Here is a 16489-nt window from a genome sequence, read left to right as displayed (position 1 = left end):
TTCAGAGACTGCCCTTGGTTGTCTGACCGGGTATGAACCTCCTTCTGACGTACTGTCAGGTCAGGACTAGCCTGATGCTACGTCACAGTGTCTGGTCATTCACCTTCCTTCACCTCACCAGGTAGGCATTCTGTCATCTCACATCATCACAAGAAGAAGGGTGAGTACAGTATAGTAAGATATTTTGAGAGAGAGACCGAGAGAGACCACATCCACGTAACTTTTATTACAATAGATTGTTGTAATTGTTCTATTTTATTAGTTTTGTTGTTAATCTCTTACTGTGCCTACTTTATAAATTACGCCTTATCATAGGGATGCATGCGTAGGAAGAAAACACAGCACGTATGGGGTTTGGCACTAGTCACAATTTCGGGCATCCACTGGGGGTCTTGGAATGTATCCCCCGTGGATAGGGGGGACTACCATATAGAGTTCTAGACCAGAAATATGCTTTCTTCAGCATTTTGAAAGCCTTGTTGCCCTGTCTTCTAGATTCCAACGTTGCCGAGAAAGTTGATGCTCCTCTGACCCCTAGCCCTGTGCAAGTGACCCCTAATCTGTTCTTCTTGCCCCTTCTCTCCCAGAGCACTTTTTAAGAATCTGCTCTTAACTCCTGAAATATTTAAATTTCATGCAAATGTGCTTTAGGTGGGTCCTTCTCCCCTTCTAAAAAAATCCAGTGTGCTGGGCCCTTATTCTGGGCCTGTTTGGTGTGAAAAACCATATTCTTTAGTTTTGGGATATTTTAAAATATTGCTTCCTCTGATCACTTTCCCTCCATTTGTTGTTGTTGCTGTTGTTCTCCATAGAATACCTTTTGTTTTCTCTCGGATGTCTTCTGTTACCTAGTACTCTTCATCACACTTTCTGAGAGATGATCTTGGCTTTAGCCCCGTCCTCTTAATTTCATCTTATTTGTTGTGTACTGTTTTCCAATCCCCCTACTGTCTTCTCAACATTCTCGCCTCATGGGTGCCATGACTTCTCTCCCCTCAAGGGTGGGGCATGACCTCTGTTTACTCCATTCTTTTTCTTCTCATCTATTTTGATGTCTGCTTTCCATGTTGAGGGGTTTTCCTGTGATCTCTGCCTCCCTTTATGCTAGGACAGTGGCCTCAAAGGTTGGCTGGAAACTCTTCAAGTGGGAAAGGGCTGGCCAGCCGTGGCTTCACTAAGGACCATCAGGCAGCAGCCCTGCTGTTCGTTTAGAAGCTTCTCTCCAATTCAACACTTTCGTCTTTTCTCTGGTTCCTGGCTGGAGAACGGGTGCCGGCAACCAGCACTCTGGGAACCTAGTTGGGAAAGAGGACCGAAGCAGGGGTACGATCACAATTTCACTTCCTCTCATTTCCGTGCAGCCCTCACCTCCTCCCCAGCCGCGCCTGGCATCTCCAAACCTGGAGCCGCCCTGGGTCTCTTTCTCCAGAGGGAAGACTCCAGGCGCTCTGCTGGGATGGGGAAGGGCAGGGACTTGACTGCCCTTCAGACAGACTTATGGGTTCTCTTCCTCAGCCTTTCCACTTACCCTGACTTTCAGAGATACCTGGCCCTTGGATTCCCGAGTTTTTCTAGGTGTCTGCGGCACGAACGGGCATGTTGCTTGTTGGCAACCCCACGTGCAAGCTTTTAACCGCAGAGAAAGCTGGGCACTAATTAGGGTTTCCTCCTCTTAGTCCCGTTGGGTTATGTTCTCTTTATTGTTTGAATACGAGTCCTGGGACGTGGTCTCCGTGCATTATCTCTCAGATCCCGTCCTCACCATCCTGCGAGGTAAGCACTATTATCAACCCCACTCGAAGAGGGGAATGCAGCCTTCGAGGGAGTAGGTATCCATTCGGGCGCAGAGCGCTGGCGTGGACTCAGGCCTTCCAACCCCAGAGCCCTTGCCCTGAGCCACCATATTGGGCAGCCAGAAGCAGAAGGTGGGGCACAAGGTGTGAGAGCAGGGTGACCCTGTTACCGGGACCCAGCTGCTTCCAATCACCGCATGACAGGCCAGTAAGCCGAGAGGCAAGACGCTGAGACAAGGAAAGCGACTTTGTCCAGAAAGCCGGCAAGCCCAGGAGATGGCAGACTGTTGTCCCAGTGATCCGTCTCCCCGAGCACCAGGCTGCACTTCCTTTATGTTAGGGCAGGGGGACAGGGGTGGAGTCAAAAGTGACTGACATCTGTAGACAACCCAGGAAGGCGGTGTAAACTCTCTGTCCTTGGTCAGTTGAGCTCTGTGTACAGGAATCTGGTCATATCATTCCTGTAAATCATGCCATGGCGTAGTCATTTCTGTCCGTACTTCCTTCTCTCCTCGGGTGAGGTGGGTTTCGGGGGAAAGGTGATTTCTGCAAATCTTAGCTGTAGCGTGCCTACGTGCAGGGCTAAGCAGGAGTTTCTAAGCCACAGGTGACAGCAGCAAGAGAAATGGGGGCAATATGGAGTCAGACACGCTAAGTTTCTCCCTATCACCATCCCCGAAACTCCTCTGAATGTCTGCCATGGGCTTAAGTCTTCCACGGAGGCTAGTGGTGAAAATCTGTTACACAGGCGCTTTCGCCTCCGGCGGAGAGCTGCGGCTGGTGAAGGCAGCGAACTTTGTGTCCAGAACGGGTACTTCACAAGGTGTCTGGGTTTAAAAACGATTTGGAAAAGGAAGTGTTCTGAGATCAGTGTTTTTCAAACATTCTTATAATCAAATACCATTATAATCATCTGAGAGGCTTGAAAAATCCTCGGGGTCCCCCCTCCCCCAAGCAATGAAATCGGAATCTCTGGATGTGGGACTCAGGACTATAGTGCGTGAAGCTCTCCAGGGATGCCCGTGTGCAGCCAGTTTAGAACCAGTGCTGTAGACCAGCGCTTTGCAAACTGTCAAGTGCCCCTGAATCACTGGGGATCTTGTTAAAAAGCAGATTCTGCATCACGAGGTCTACCCAGCTCCCACGTGACGCTGTTGGCCCTGGGACCATGTTGCATGTATTGGGGACGTTGATGACACGGAGCAGGTACAACAGTAGGAAAAACTAGCCTGGGAGGCAGCACCTAAAGTTGGCGTTAAAGTATGAATTTCAACCTCATGGTTAACTTCTTTTCCACAATGACTATAAAAATGTATGCACTGCAGAAAGGGATGTGAATTCCGTAACAGTTCTAAACCATGTAAGGAGAATATTAATTAGCAAAGGCTTTCATGCGTCTAGAAAGTATAGATGTTACTGAAGATGTCATAAAGGAGGGGGGCGGTTTACATGTCCTGTTAGGTTTATGACCCAAACAGCCAGTTGAGCATCCAGGTCTCCCGGATCTCAGAACACCCCGGGGCCACCACACCTCTCCGGTGGTGGCTTCGCATCGGCTCAACTCCTCCAGCAGCTTTCCTGCGGAGTCTCCTTCAAGAGCAACACAAAAATCCCTCCCCTTGAATGAAAAAGAATAACCTTCTTTCTCCCTTGAAAGCACCTACCTGAATGCTCCAAACACAGATGTTCCCAAAGACAGTAGTACAGTAGTACAAAGACAATAGTTTCTTAGAGGAATTTCAATACGTTAAATATTCCTACTTTCTTAGACCATGACGAGACAGACATCTAGGTTTACAAAATAATTATGTTTCTGTGCATTTGTGTAGGATGATTAAAGAATTCCAAATGTACCCCAAGGGGTCCAAGCATTCAGGGAATTTCTGCAGTGCTAAAGTGACCTTTAGTACCTCCTTCCTCCCACCCCCACCTGGCCTCTCATATTGTCTCTGCTTTTCTCCACCGGCAGACGTGGGGATCACATATCAAAGAGAAAGAATAGTTCAAGAGGAAATCTGTACTGTCCTTATTTTATAAATTGGGTTTAATAATTCATCTAAAAGAGAATTTTTAGCAACAAGGTTTGCATATAAAAAGGGAACATGCCTTCCCTAAATAGGTATCTGTTACTCTTGCTGCAATGCTGAGTGGGGAGAAAAAAGGCCAGTCAGGTCCAAGTGCCTCTTTCAGATTCTCTAAGGACATCGTGGTCTCCAGCCCGTTAGGCAAAAGTGATTTGAGAGCAAGCTTTGCAAGGAAAGGAATTTAAACCACACCCTAAAAGCCTTTGTGGCTGCAGAAATCCACCTAGAGGTCATTGCAACAAACACGTATATTCCAAAAAACGTCTGCAGACTGCAGGTCTGTTCATTTCCTGGTCCTAAAACGCCACCTGCCCAGACCCCCACTATTGCCTCAAATACCAAACCCACGGCGTCTTGTAAGTCAGACGGTGTCGGACTTGAGGGTCTGCAGGTCTCCATGCACTCACACAAAGCTGTTCAGAATGTCAAGAAAATCAGTCATTCACACAGCTGTGCTGCTCATGCGTGACAAGCTGACTTAAAATATTTGTCACTCCAACTTGCTGATGGGGAGGAGGGGGAGTTGGTAGAATGAAAGGGGAGGAAAACGAACAGAAACCTCTAATTGCCCGGGTTTGCTGCCTTGAATATTTCTGCAGGCAGCTCTGAGGCAGGCGGCTGCACGGTCCATGTTTTCAGACCTGACAATGGGTAAGTTGCCAGGGAGCCAAGGCCCCGCAAAAGAAGTCATTAATACCTCCTTTTTCAGTTTATAGACAGCATCTGTCTCCTCACCTTAGAAAAAAATTGTTGGAGAAGTAACTTTCCTAATTTCTTTCTCTAAAAGTCCCTATTTAACCATATCCTCTGCAGAGTCCCATTCAGTCAGGGGAGCGTCCGAATAAACCAAATTTGCCAAATGTTTAAAAAATTTGCAACAATATAGTCTTTCTCTTGAAACCCCGCACAGTCCAACATTACATAGGTATTTTTTCTTTAAGTGTGTCATTTGTTTAACAGAGTCTCTTGAACAATGACCCAGAATGAGGCGGGGGGGGGGGGGGGGGGGGGCGGGGGCGGGGAATGGACACATTCATTCTACCTAGAGGTGTGTGGACTGAGTCTACCTTTCTGGAAGGTATGTGACCCCTTTAAACCCGTGATATTCTTTGACCTGGCAACTCCATTGCTAGCCATGTGTCCTAAGGGAATAGTCAAGGTGTGTCAAAGATTACTGCGTTCTGATGTTCACTATTTATAATAGCAAAACTAAATGTTAAAAAAACAAGGCTAGCAATTAAATTATGGCAAAATCGTATAATGAAATAGTCATTAAAAAGAGGTGTAGGAGAATATCTGGCAGGGAAATGTTCATTGACGTATTGTTAAATTTAAAAGGGTGTAAGACAGAATGTACATTATACTGTTTTAAATTTTTTAATATAGCCATTTTAATTTATTATAATATATATGCATAGAAAAATGACTGGAAGGATTTTTTCAACAATCTATGGTATAGGGGGCGCTGAGATTTTGTGCTCTCCTACATTTTCCTAATAGGAATCAAGAATCAAACGTGTTAAACTACATGTTACAGTTAGAATAAAAGATGCTACCAGTAGGTTTAAAATGACGGTGACCTTTATTAGATAAGGCGTTGAGAGATCCCACTTTGCCAAGCCACAGTCAGTTACTCTGATGCCTTCTGCGCCTTCGTGAGCGGCCTCTGGGTTTCGGATGAACCGAAATGGTGTTTGACCTGGAGGGACGTGAAACGGGTCCATGACTCTATGACTCTCCAACAGGAGACCAAGGGCTCCGGCCTTTAAGAAATAAGGAGCGGCCGGCAAGATGGAGATTCCGAAGCCACGCTGAGCTCAACAGCTCTGCGGCTCAACCTCTCGGTGCCTCGCTTCCCCCTCCGGAACCCGAGAGGGACACCGGCACCTCCTTTCCCGGGTGGTCACTGAGGATAACCTGGGTGAATCCGAGGGAAGGGTGAGAGCGGTGCCCGGGCACAGAGTAAGCGCTCAGCGAACGTCGGCGGAGAACCGCGCCTCGGGTCCGGCCGAAGCGCCCGGAAACCCCTCGCGCGCCTCGCGGGCCACGGCGCCCAAACCCCGGCGACGGCTACCGCGCTCGCACCCAAAGGTCCGCCGGGGGCCCCGTTTCCAGCGGAAACAATGCGCGCGCGCACGCACGCGCCCGCCCCCCGAGCGCGCGCCCCCGCCCCGCGCGCGCGCGCGCGCGCGCGCAGCCGCGGCGCGTCCGGCCCCCGCCGCCAGCCCCGCGGACCTGCGCCGGCTTCTAAGTATTTCTTGCTGTCACCAGACCCTCGGCAGCCGGCGGAAGGCAAAGGAAAAGTAAATGAACTGTAAAGAAATAACACAGACCTTTCCGCATTCTGCCGCCTAAAACCGCCTCTCGATCCCCGAGCGTTCTCTCGGGGTCACCGCCGGGCCCGGTAAAAGCCGGGAAAGAAGGCGGCATAAGAGCGTGGTGGGCAGCGAGCCGGATGGGTAGCGACGGGGGAAGGGGAGACGAGAGCGTCCCCCGGCAAGTGCCCTCCCCCCCCAGCCCCGCCGTCCTGGCCCCCCCGCGGGAGGTCCGCTGAGCCAGCCGGTCCCCCGAGGGGCGGTCCCTGCGCGGCCAAGGTCAGGGCGCGGGGCCGGGGCTCGCAGCTGGGGCGACGCACCTGCTCGAGACCTGCCAGAGCAACTGCCTCTAGGGGGCTGACTCCGCTCCCCTGCCCTCAGCGGCACCTCCTGCTCCAACCCCTGCCTCCCCCCGCCCCGACCCCCACCCCCGCAGCAGAGGCAGCCCAGGGGCCCGATCCCTCCCACGTGATTCAAGAGGGCCTTTTTCAAAGAAAACGGAAGCCACCTTTGGGAAGACGTCAATGGCAAACGGATAATCATTTTGTTTTTATGATGGGAACGGCAGGCACAGAAATCTCAAATTTTTCACGTGGGCTCAAGAGCTCTTCAAAGTAGAGAGGAAACTAATCTCTGAAGTTTTCTCTTATATATCCTATGGAATGCGTATTAAAATCCTGAATGCTAAAACTCCATTGGCATTTAGTTACAGGTGAATTTGACCAATTGGACACACTGTGAAGAACCTAAAGTAGGGGCGTCTGGGAGGCTCTGTAGGTGACTTGGGACTCCTGATTTTGACTCAGGTCATGATCTCACCATTCACGAGTTGGTGAGGGTGTTGAGACTGCTTGGGATTCTCTCTCTGTCCCTGTCTCTCTGCCCCTCCCCTGCTTGTGCGCGTGCTGTAAATACATAAACAAACTTTTAAAAAAAAGATAAGAGCGAAATCACCAGGTAATAGTGTTAAAAGCCCACCATCTTTTGGCTGTTGGTCCTGTGTTTGAAATCAATTATTTTTTACCCCTTTTCTCCTCGGTTTTGTTATCTGTACATTATTGTCTTACGGATAGCGTGGTCTCCCTTTGGAGCCGATTTGACCCCACTCTCCTTTTGGCAAAACTTTTATTTGCATTTCCCTTGTGCACCCAACAAGTCTGTGTATTAACAACATGCTTCATTTTTGGCACAACAGCCTCATTAATTATGTCAGCAGAGAGCTGGCATCAGGACTCTTGGTAATTCCTGTCTCCTCTCTGCTGGCATTGTTGCTTCTGAACTACCAACCTACCATCAGCGGGCTTCATTCTCCCTTTGCGCTCCCACCCCACTCCCCACTCCTTTGCTCCAGCCCACCCACCTCCCAGTTCTGCAAAGAACAGAACATGAGGGCTAGGAGAATGAACTCTACTCGTTTCAGTATTCTTTGGCTTAAAAGAGATTTTCTGGGCCTATATCTCAGGTCCTTCTGGACTCATTGACAAGTTTTGATGATGATGATGATTTTAACAGTGGTTACCATTTATTGAGTGCTTTCTATGTATCCAGTGCTTTAAAGAAAAAAAAAAAAAAAGGTAGATTATGCCATTTAATTCCTAAAACAAACCCTAGAGGCAGCTATCATTATTAATACCATTTAACAGAGGAGAAAACTGAGGCTCAGTGAGTTAAGGTCACAGGGTCAGGACCGGCAAGGCCAGGGTTGGACTTTGACATATCTGCTTTTGCTGTGCCATGAAGCAGTCCCCTCTCTCACAGCACACAACCACGTTGGCAAAAGGCTAGGGGCTCAAAGGTGTGAAATTTGGAAAATCACTTCAAAAGTTAAACGGCAGGTAATGGGGCCTAAACAAAAGGTCAGGAAAGCCGTCTCTGAGAGTGTTGACGTGGCTAATGCAGCCCAGGACATACCATTGTCAAAAACACAAAACATAAAACTCTGGTTATGTTTTAGTTTTAGTTTCTGAAGTTCCCACAGAAGTCTGAGATGGTGGCCAGTAATTTCTCCTTGAAGCCTAACACACCTTACCCAGTGACTAGGTAAGTAGGGCAGGGGTGGTTGTTTTCACAAATGTTACTCCTAATTTTAGTATTATACCATCATTCAGGCCATCATGTCCCCTTTCCAACTGTGTCCGGCATCTTGGTGGATGTCCCAGGTAAAGCTCATCAAGGAATTGCTAGTTCGTTCCCGGAGAGGAACTGCAGTGGCCACCTTATTAAAACTCTGTGGTCATGAGGAGTTCCTTGAATATGAGGGCTCAGCCATTACTCAAAAACATTTATAAAGGATCGACTTTATACTAGGCACTAAGCCGAGGCACTGCAGACAAATACATGTGGCCCCCATTCTAATTTTACTTAAAATGTTACTTAAATAAATCAGAACAGCTGACCAATGGAGTGGGTGGTAAGGTTGAGGGACAGTTCATATCATGTTAGAAAAAGACGACGGCAGGAAGGAATCAAATGCATTCCCAAGAGAGAAGACCCTAACGATTGGCTTTGTCATCAGTTACCAAAGACAAAGAGGCCGTCTCAAGAATAGATAGGACGGATGCCTTGTCCCTACCACAGGGTGAGGCAAAGGGCTTATCATAAACTACATTATTTTTAAAGTTACCAAAACTTGATATGCTTGATATGAAAAATTCAAACTCTATAGAAATATAATAACTTGGCATTGACCTCTGCCCTACAGTCTCTCTCTCTAGAGATAACTGTTGTGAACAGTTTAGTGTTGAATCAAAGGACCTAGTGCTTCTTTCTTGAACATGACAGAAAAAAAAAATTCCAAAGAACATGGCCCAAAGGAAAACAGACCACAAAATTTAAGGAGTCTCAGCTTGCTGGGTTATGAGATCCTTCTTTGGGGCGACCCACTTACGCCTTAGCCTTGACTTCTATCTGCGTTGGAAGAAAAGCCTAAGACAGGTAATATTTGCTTGTCACATGGAATCTAGGACTCAGTGGCAGTCGCCAGGCAAGTGACCGTTCCATCCGCTGGATAAGGCGTTAACAGGCTCTACTTAGGCGCCACACGTGTCCGTCCGGTTGCTGTCACAGTTAAGCCTCAGACAACACTAACGTCTTTAGGTTAAATTAACTTACCACATCATTGGTATGCAGAGCCTTGGGGAACAGAACAGGCATGTGTTAAGGAGGAGAAATGGGTTGGTGAATCAGTGCCTGGGCTGGGACATTGCAATAGGGGCTCTGGGCAGCTGACGCTCCGGAGGGAATTTGAAAGGGAAAGAAGGGGCCATGGCCCGAAGGGTGGGCTACGTTCAGGGCATATACTTCACACACTTCATGATTTTTGTCTTGGGCAGACAGTAATCGCTATAGTATAAAGTTAGACTTGGGCTGATTTTGATTAATTTCTATCAGCACAGACTTGTCCAAGGGCTCTACCTCTTTACATCCTGCTCCAGAACCTTGGCCTTGGAGGAATTTAAACAGGCCTTGAAGGCTGAGTAAGGAGTAGCCACACTGCCCTCAGGCCCCCTAATATCCATCGTCCCGCGCATGGCCCATCTTAGAAGACTGCTTGGCCCGGCCTCCCTCGTCCAATGTGGCCATGTGACTAGATTCTGCTCCGGGGTGATGAGTGGGAGTGGTGTGGGCAGTTTCTCTGTAGTGTCTTCTGTTCTAGGCCGGCTTCCCCGGAAGTAGATGCTGACAACAAGAGTCCAGCACGAGTTGTTTACTTGAGAAGGTGATTCTAGGAAGCATGAGGAGGGGAGTAGGGGAAGTGTGTCAGTCTGGATTTTCTAAGTAGGTGCCAAGTGGAATTACACATACGAGGATTTTATTAAGGGAAACACGTATGGGAGGGACAGTGGGGTGGGAGCCAGATGAGGCCAGAAGGGCTGGCGGACCAGCCGGCAAAGGTGAATCTGGCCCGAAGTGAAGAAGAGGAGGAAAGCCTTACACTGCCTGCCAGGCTGAGGAGAGGTAGCAAAGCCGGCATCAGGGGGCCCCAGTTCCCCTGGGAGCGACATGCGTTGGGGTCCTTGTGACAGTCAGCGACTGGAGCAGTCCGCGGGAAGAAGGCCTTGCACGGACACAGCCGGGGGCTTCGTGGCACGGCGGCCAGCCTTGGTAACTGTACCCTTCGGGTTGGAGGCCAGTCCTTGGTGCATCCTCCCGCCACTGCGGGAAGTGAGGCAGGGAGGGAAGGGACGTTAAGAGCGCACCCGCACCGGCGAGCATCCGGGGCCGCTGAGGCACCACCTGCTGGCATCCTCTGGGGACCGGGTAGGCCCCCACCCGAGGGGCGTACAGCTGAGGGGCAGCACGCCCCCACCTGTTGAAACTGCTGACGGGTTTGTCTTCGCTACAGGAGCCGAGCCAGCCTCACAACCAGCACAACCACAGGGCACCAAGTGTGGGCACGCGAGAGACACGTTGAGAAAGTGGTTTTGAGGAAGCGTTTCCACTCGCTCCTGCGTGGAATCTTTCCACCAGAGTTGCTAACAAACTGAACGTACGACTGACTGGGGTTATGCATCCTCTTTCTTCGTGCTCCTCACCTCCCGCCCCCCTCATTTCTGCTGGAGAATTGGAAAAGCGGGAAATGCCCCCCAGAGTGAAGAACACAGCACAGGGGACTCTGGGTAATCCACCCCTGCCCGCTGTAAGGACACGCTACCCAGTCCCGGATCATAGCCATTTCTCTTCTTTACAACTCCACGAGGAAACTTACAGTCCGGAGGAAAACAACAAAAACAAAAAAACAAACTAGGAAGAAATACACCATAGCAATTACTGGCTGGAAGGTGGTGGAATTACGGATATTTTTCTTTTATTGCATAATTAAATGCGATTCTAACTCTTTTACTTAAATGTTTGTAGTAAGACTATTTTTCTACACTTCTGTATGCTTAAATACTTCCATAATAAAAATTATATTTTAATTTCAAAGCAATTGTTCCTCTTAGCCTTCCCATTTTTGCTACCTTAATATCCACTGCTTGCTTCCTGGTCTTCCTTTCACTGCCCCATTCTCCCTGCCATCAAAAACCAAAAGATACCATTGGTTCCAAATCCTTGGTGGTTCATTAGGGACACAGGTGATCTTGGGTAGATGGCAAGCTTCGGTCGTTCCCGGCTGAGCAGTTCCCTGAATCTAAGGGGTGATGATGGTGGGGGCTCACCTGAAGGGAAGCTGGCAGGTGAAATTTTGTCTGAGCTTCTATTCGGTCCTCTGAAGAAACGTCATTTTCTCCAGCAAAACCAACTAGCTAGTCATCAAATCTGTGTCCTCTTCTCGCTGGGAACAACAGCGGGACCATATTTCCCAGATCCCCTTGCAGTTCATAAGTATCCATGTGACGCCAGCCCGTGGAACAGGAATGGAAATGACGGCACCATTTCCAGGACTCAAGGTGTTAGGAGCTTGGGTCCCTAATCGCTACTTGGAGGGGAGCTGCCCACACAGCAGGAACACCTATTCTGGACTTCACTTGGTAGAGGCAATTTTATTAAGCCATAGAAATATGGCAATTTTATTAAGCCATAGAAATATGTGTTTGTTACAGCAGTGAGCCTACCACAACTAATACACTGTTAATGTCTCATATCTGCCAAGTTGGCTCTCAATCCACAGAGTCCAAGGTGAGTTTGACTGCAGAGAGCAGTGGAGCTCCGCTTTTTTTAAAGATTTGCAACCTGGACTCGTTTGCAATCACAATACAATGTAGAAGCAGTGCCCTTGTTGTTCCCAATCTCATAACGTCCTCTAGATTGCAGTAACTCTCTCCAGTTGGAGCAGCTTTAGACAAGGAATCCTGGTCACGTGTCCCTAATTGACGACAGTGTGATGCATGAATCACTCAACCCCTGCGAGCCTCGGAAGATATCCAGTTCATTTGAGAGACAGCCAATCACAACAATACTAATAGCTAACTGTGTGCTGAGTGAGAGAGGCTGAGCACTTTGAATAGATTAACTCATTTAATCTACATAGGGGCCAGGGATGTGCATTATAGCCTCACCATTTTGGGAGCAGGAGACACCGAGACACAGAAAGATTAGAACGTTGCCCAACGCCACAGCTAATAAATCAGTTTCAAACACAGGCAACCTAATTCCAGTGCCAGAAACGAAATTCTCAGGATTCCAAAATGCTGGTTTTGTACCAGGATGAAATCTTCCTGGGATTGCAGTGCTCCTGATGCTGGCCTTGTGATCGGCCTGTACTTGGTCATTCCAACCACCCTACTCTTGACATCCAGACTCCTCCTTTTGATGGCTCCTGCTCTGGAAATGTACAGCCTTGCAAGGGATGACACGATCCCCCCTCTTCCTTGATCTACTTAATCTGATTAGGCACAAATTGTAATATGCCTTGATTCAGGGAACTTCCCTTTGCCAAATTAAGTCCCCTGAGATCTCTCACACACAGACCTTGATTTATGAACACCAGACTCTTTCAGTCTTCTGTGATTTTCTTTATTGAAACCATGCAATGCCAGCTCTCGAGCAAAAGAGAGCTGGTGATAAAATCTTGGTTTCCTGTGAATTCAGAGAATTCAGGGAACATCAGAGATTATGTGTTTCAAACACAGAGTAAAACACTTTGACTCCACTCACCGGGATGACAATTAGAATATGACAACCAGACAAGCCTTGGGCTTTAATAGGACCCTTGGTTTAGTACCAAAAACACTAATAAAATGATCTGTTATGATTATTTTCCGTAATTCAACATTTCTCTCACAAAGTGCCTCATCTACTCTGAATTTCTCCAAGTGCCGTACACGGTGCATGAGGATAAAAATATTTGCCAGTTATTAAGCATCCATTGTGTTCCCAGCACCACGGCAAGCAGACATCATCTACTTACTGTATCATCCCCATTTTCGAGATAAGGAAACTGACATTCACACAGGTTACCTTACCTGTCCAAGGTGTGGTGGGTAGAATAATGCCCCCTGCAAAGATGTCCGTGTCCTAACCCCCAGAGCCTGTGAATGGTTACCCTGCAAGGCAAAAGGCACATGGGAGGCATGATTAAGTTAAGGACCTTGAGATGGGAAGATTATCCTGGATTATTGCAAGAGTCCTTATGAGGAAAAGAGTTAGGCAGAAGGGTCAGCAAAGGAAGGGCAACAAGGAAGCAGAGGTCAGAGAGATGTGGGGTCATGAGTCCAGAAGTATACACACAGCCTCTAGAAGCTGGAAACGAGGGGCCCCTGGGCGGCTCAGTCGGCTGAGCTTCCGACTTCGGCTCAGGTCATGAGCTCGGTTTGTGGGTTCAAGCCCTGTGTCGGGCTCTGTGTCGACAGCTCAGAGCCTGGAGCCTGCTTCGGATTCTGTGTCTCCCCCTCTCTCTGTCCCTCCCCCGTTCACACTCTATCTCTCTCAAAAATAAGTCAACGTTAAAAAAAAATAGAAGAAGAAGAAGCTAGAAAGGAAAGAAAATGGATTCTTCCCTAGAGCCTCCAGGAAGAACAAAACCCTGTCAACTGACTTTAGACATATGACCTCCAGAACTATTTGTGTTGCCTTATTCTACTAAGTTTGTAGTGATTTGTTACGGCAGCAATAGGAAACTGCTAAGCAATGTCACATGGATGTTGAGTGGTAGAGGCAGGATTTGAGCACTGTTCCCTCTGATGGCGGAGACCATGCTCTTTATCTGTAAGTTAAAAGGCCTTGGAGCCTAAGTGTATGGTGTTTAAAATATGGGGTTTATGTTACAGAAAACATTATATTAAGAAACAGAATATGCATCCCTAAAGATTTTTTAAACATAAGATCAGAGGGTCGAAACATACAATAGAGCAAAAGAACAAACAGAGGGCACAGAACTAGGGTCATGTTTAATTTTTTTTTTTTCAACGTTTTTTATTTATTTTTGGGACAGAGAGAGACAGAGCATGAACGGGGGAGGGGCAGAGAGAGAGGGAGGCACAGAAGCGGAAACAGGCTCCAGGCTCCGAGCCATCGGCCCAGAGCCCGACGCGGGGCTCGAACTCACGGACCGCGAGATCGTGACCTGGCTGAAGTCGGACGCTCAACCGACTGCGCCACCCAGGCGCCCCAATGTTTATTTATTTTTGAGAGACAGAGAGCGTAGTGGAGGGGCAGAGAGAGAGGGAGACACAGAATCGGAAGCAGGCTCCAGGCTCCGAGCCATCGGCCCAGAGCCCGACGCGGGGCTCGAACTCTCGGACCGCGAGATCGTGACCCGGGCTGAAGTCGGACGCTTCACCGACTGCGCCACCCAGGCGCCCCATAGGGTCATGTTTATATGGTGAACTGGTACGATGGTGAAGGCAGTGTCGCAAAGCCGTGGGGTAAGGATGGATTGCTTAGTTGTGATAAGAAACAGGAGTTAAAAACCAGTAATAAAGTATGCCTAATAAAGTAAGGCTGCGGCCTGTCCTCATGCCCTGACAGGGATGCCTCCAGATTGATCACAGTTTTAAATGTAAAAGGGAAGGTGGCAAAGCTAATAGAGGAACGTGTATGAGGAAGATCTTCCGAGCCGGAGATGAGCACCAGAAGGCACATAAAGAACAATGGATCCAATTATATTAGGTAGAATGATTTCTGTTTGGTAAACAAATGTAAACAGGTATCAGCCTGGAAGAATATAGTCACCATGATCTAAAACGGTAAAGAGTTTTTTATACTTTACAAAGAGCTCCTGCAAATTAATGAGAAAAGCACAAGAAACCTAATAGAGAGTGGGGAAAGGATACGTGTGGTCAACTCACAGGCGAGATTCTCAAACTCATGTAAATGCAGTCAGGTTAATGCAGCCAAAACAGCGGGCATAACATATTACACCCATCAGAACAGAGGATAAATAGAAAGGCAATTAACAATGAGGGCCGATGGTGTTGTGAGGAGATGGGAAATCCTGTTCACTGCTGGTGTTAGGGTGTACTGAGATGGTCATTCAGGAAACCTATCTGGCTTCTGCCCTAGGACCGATGGCTCCTCTCCTACATAAGATCCTAAGGACCTGCTCAGATAGGATTGCCGGGGGCATTTACAAGGACGCTCACATCTGTGTTACCCGGTAGGAAAGAGTTGCAGGCAACCCAGGGGCGGGTCCTTGGACACACTGGATAACGTGATGTTATCCACAGGGCACACTCTTAAAACGCAGTGTTGAGTGAAAAAAAAGAAAAACAGAGCAAGTTTCAGTACCATATACACAAATTAAAACACAATAACACTATATTCTACAAAGGATCATAACTTATCCAAGGGCTTTCATCCAACACATTGAAGTGGATGCCTAGGGGAAGAAGGGAATAGAAGGAGAGATCAGTGATAAAAAGGAAGACAAATCAATAGGACAGGAGCAATGATTCCTACAGAGCAATGATGCTAATATGTTGTAACTTCAGTTCTTTCTACACCTAAAATAATAAAAATAATAGTTCCAAGCAGGGGAGGGGTTCTCACTAAGCCATGCCATACTACAGAAGCAGGTCCCCCGGGGAAGTCACTTTTCCCTGTCATGTTGGTTAGAAAATGTGAAGTGTTGGCAGGTACCTAATGTCACCTGATTCTGTAAAACACTCTGAGACTTAGGAAGCACAGAAACAGAATAACCTACATCTTAAAGAGGCCTCTTAAAGTAAACCCACTTAAAATGGGAACCAAATGTCATGTCAAGTAGTGAAAAAAAAATTAGAACAGCATCTTTTTAAGCTTCCAAAGTGAAACAAAACATTTCAAAGATATGTTTTGTCTCCTGCCTTACACAACTGTACTATTAATGCAGTGCTGGTCTGCTGTATCGCCCGGAGCTGGCGGCCATGTGATAACTCTTTGTTAGATGAGCAAACGACAAATGATGACCGCCTCTTAGGACACAGGTGGAATCGAGTGTTACTTTTTTCTCCAGAGCTTGCCATCATTCTTTTTCTCAACTTTTAACTAGTTTAACTCTGCAAGATGTTTTGGTTTTGCTGGGTTTGCATGTGACTTTAGCGATCTGTCACCTCGCATTTATCAACCTTGTGATAGATAGGCACAGCCACTGTGATTTCTCTTCTCAATTGATCTGCATTATATCTGTATGGCCGGCGTAGAGAGGGGCATTTCGACGGGAACCGATTACACAAGTGGTGGTTGAGAAGTGACTTTTTGATCCTGACGTTCACTTCTGCTCACCATGCAACCCTGTTTCTCTGAGAACTCAAATAAAGAATGCTCGACTGGGTGTTGTATGGAAACCAATGTGACAATAAATTTCATATTAAAAAAAAAGAATGCTCAGGTTACAGAGATACTCTTTCCTATCTCCACTTTGCAGGTTCTCAGTGGT

The 16489-nt window shown here is 47.7% G+C and overlaps 2 long non-coding RNA genes across 3 annotated transcripts; one reads left to right on the top strand and one right to left on the bottom strand.

Annotated features, from left to right (window-relative positions):
* Window positions 1-5440: 5440 nt before the first annotated feature.
* On the bottom strand, window positions 5441-6382 carry LOC131511531 (uncharacterized). Its single transcript, XR_009261552.1, has 2 exons — window positions 6211-6382; window positions 5441-5576 (listed from the first exon to the last, which is right to left on the bottom strand). It is a non-coding gene; the product is annotated as an uncharacterized LOC131511531 (long non-coding RNA).
* On the top strand, window positions 6064-11122 carry LOC131511532 (uncharacterized). Of its 2 annotated transcripts, none has more exons than XR_009261554.1 (3): window positions 6064-6180; window positions 8153-8232; window positions 10538-11122. It is a non-coding gene; the product is annotated as an uncharacterized LOC131511532 (long non-coding RNA). The 2 variants fall into 2 exon arrangements; XR_009261553.1 differs by having other exon boundaries at window positions 6064-6281.
* Window positions 11123-16489: the final 5367 nt, after the last annotated feature.

This window comes from Neofelis nebulosa, chromosome 5 (genome assembly GCF_028018385.1).
Source record: "Neofelis nebulosa isolate mNeoNeb1 chromosome 5, mNeoNeb1.pri, whole genome shotgun sequence".
NCBI lineage: Eukaryota > Metazoa > Chordata > Mammalia > Carnivora > Felidae > Neofelis > Neofelis nebulosa.
This window is presented reverse-complemented; position numbering and strand designations above follow the sequence as displayed.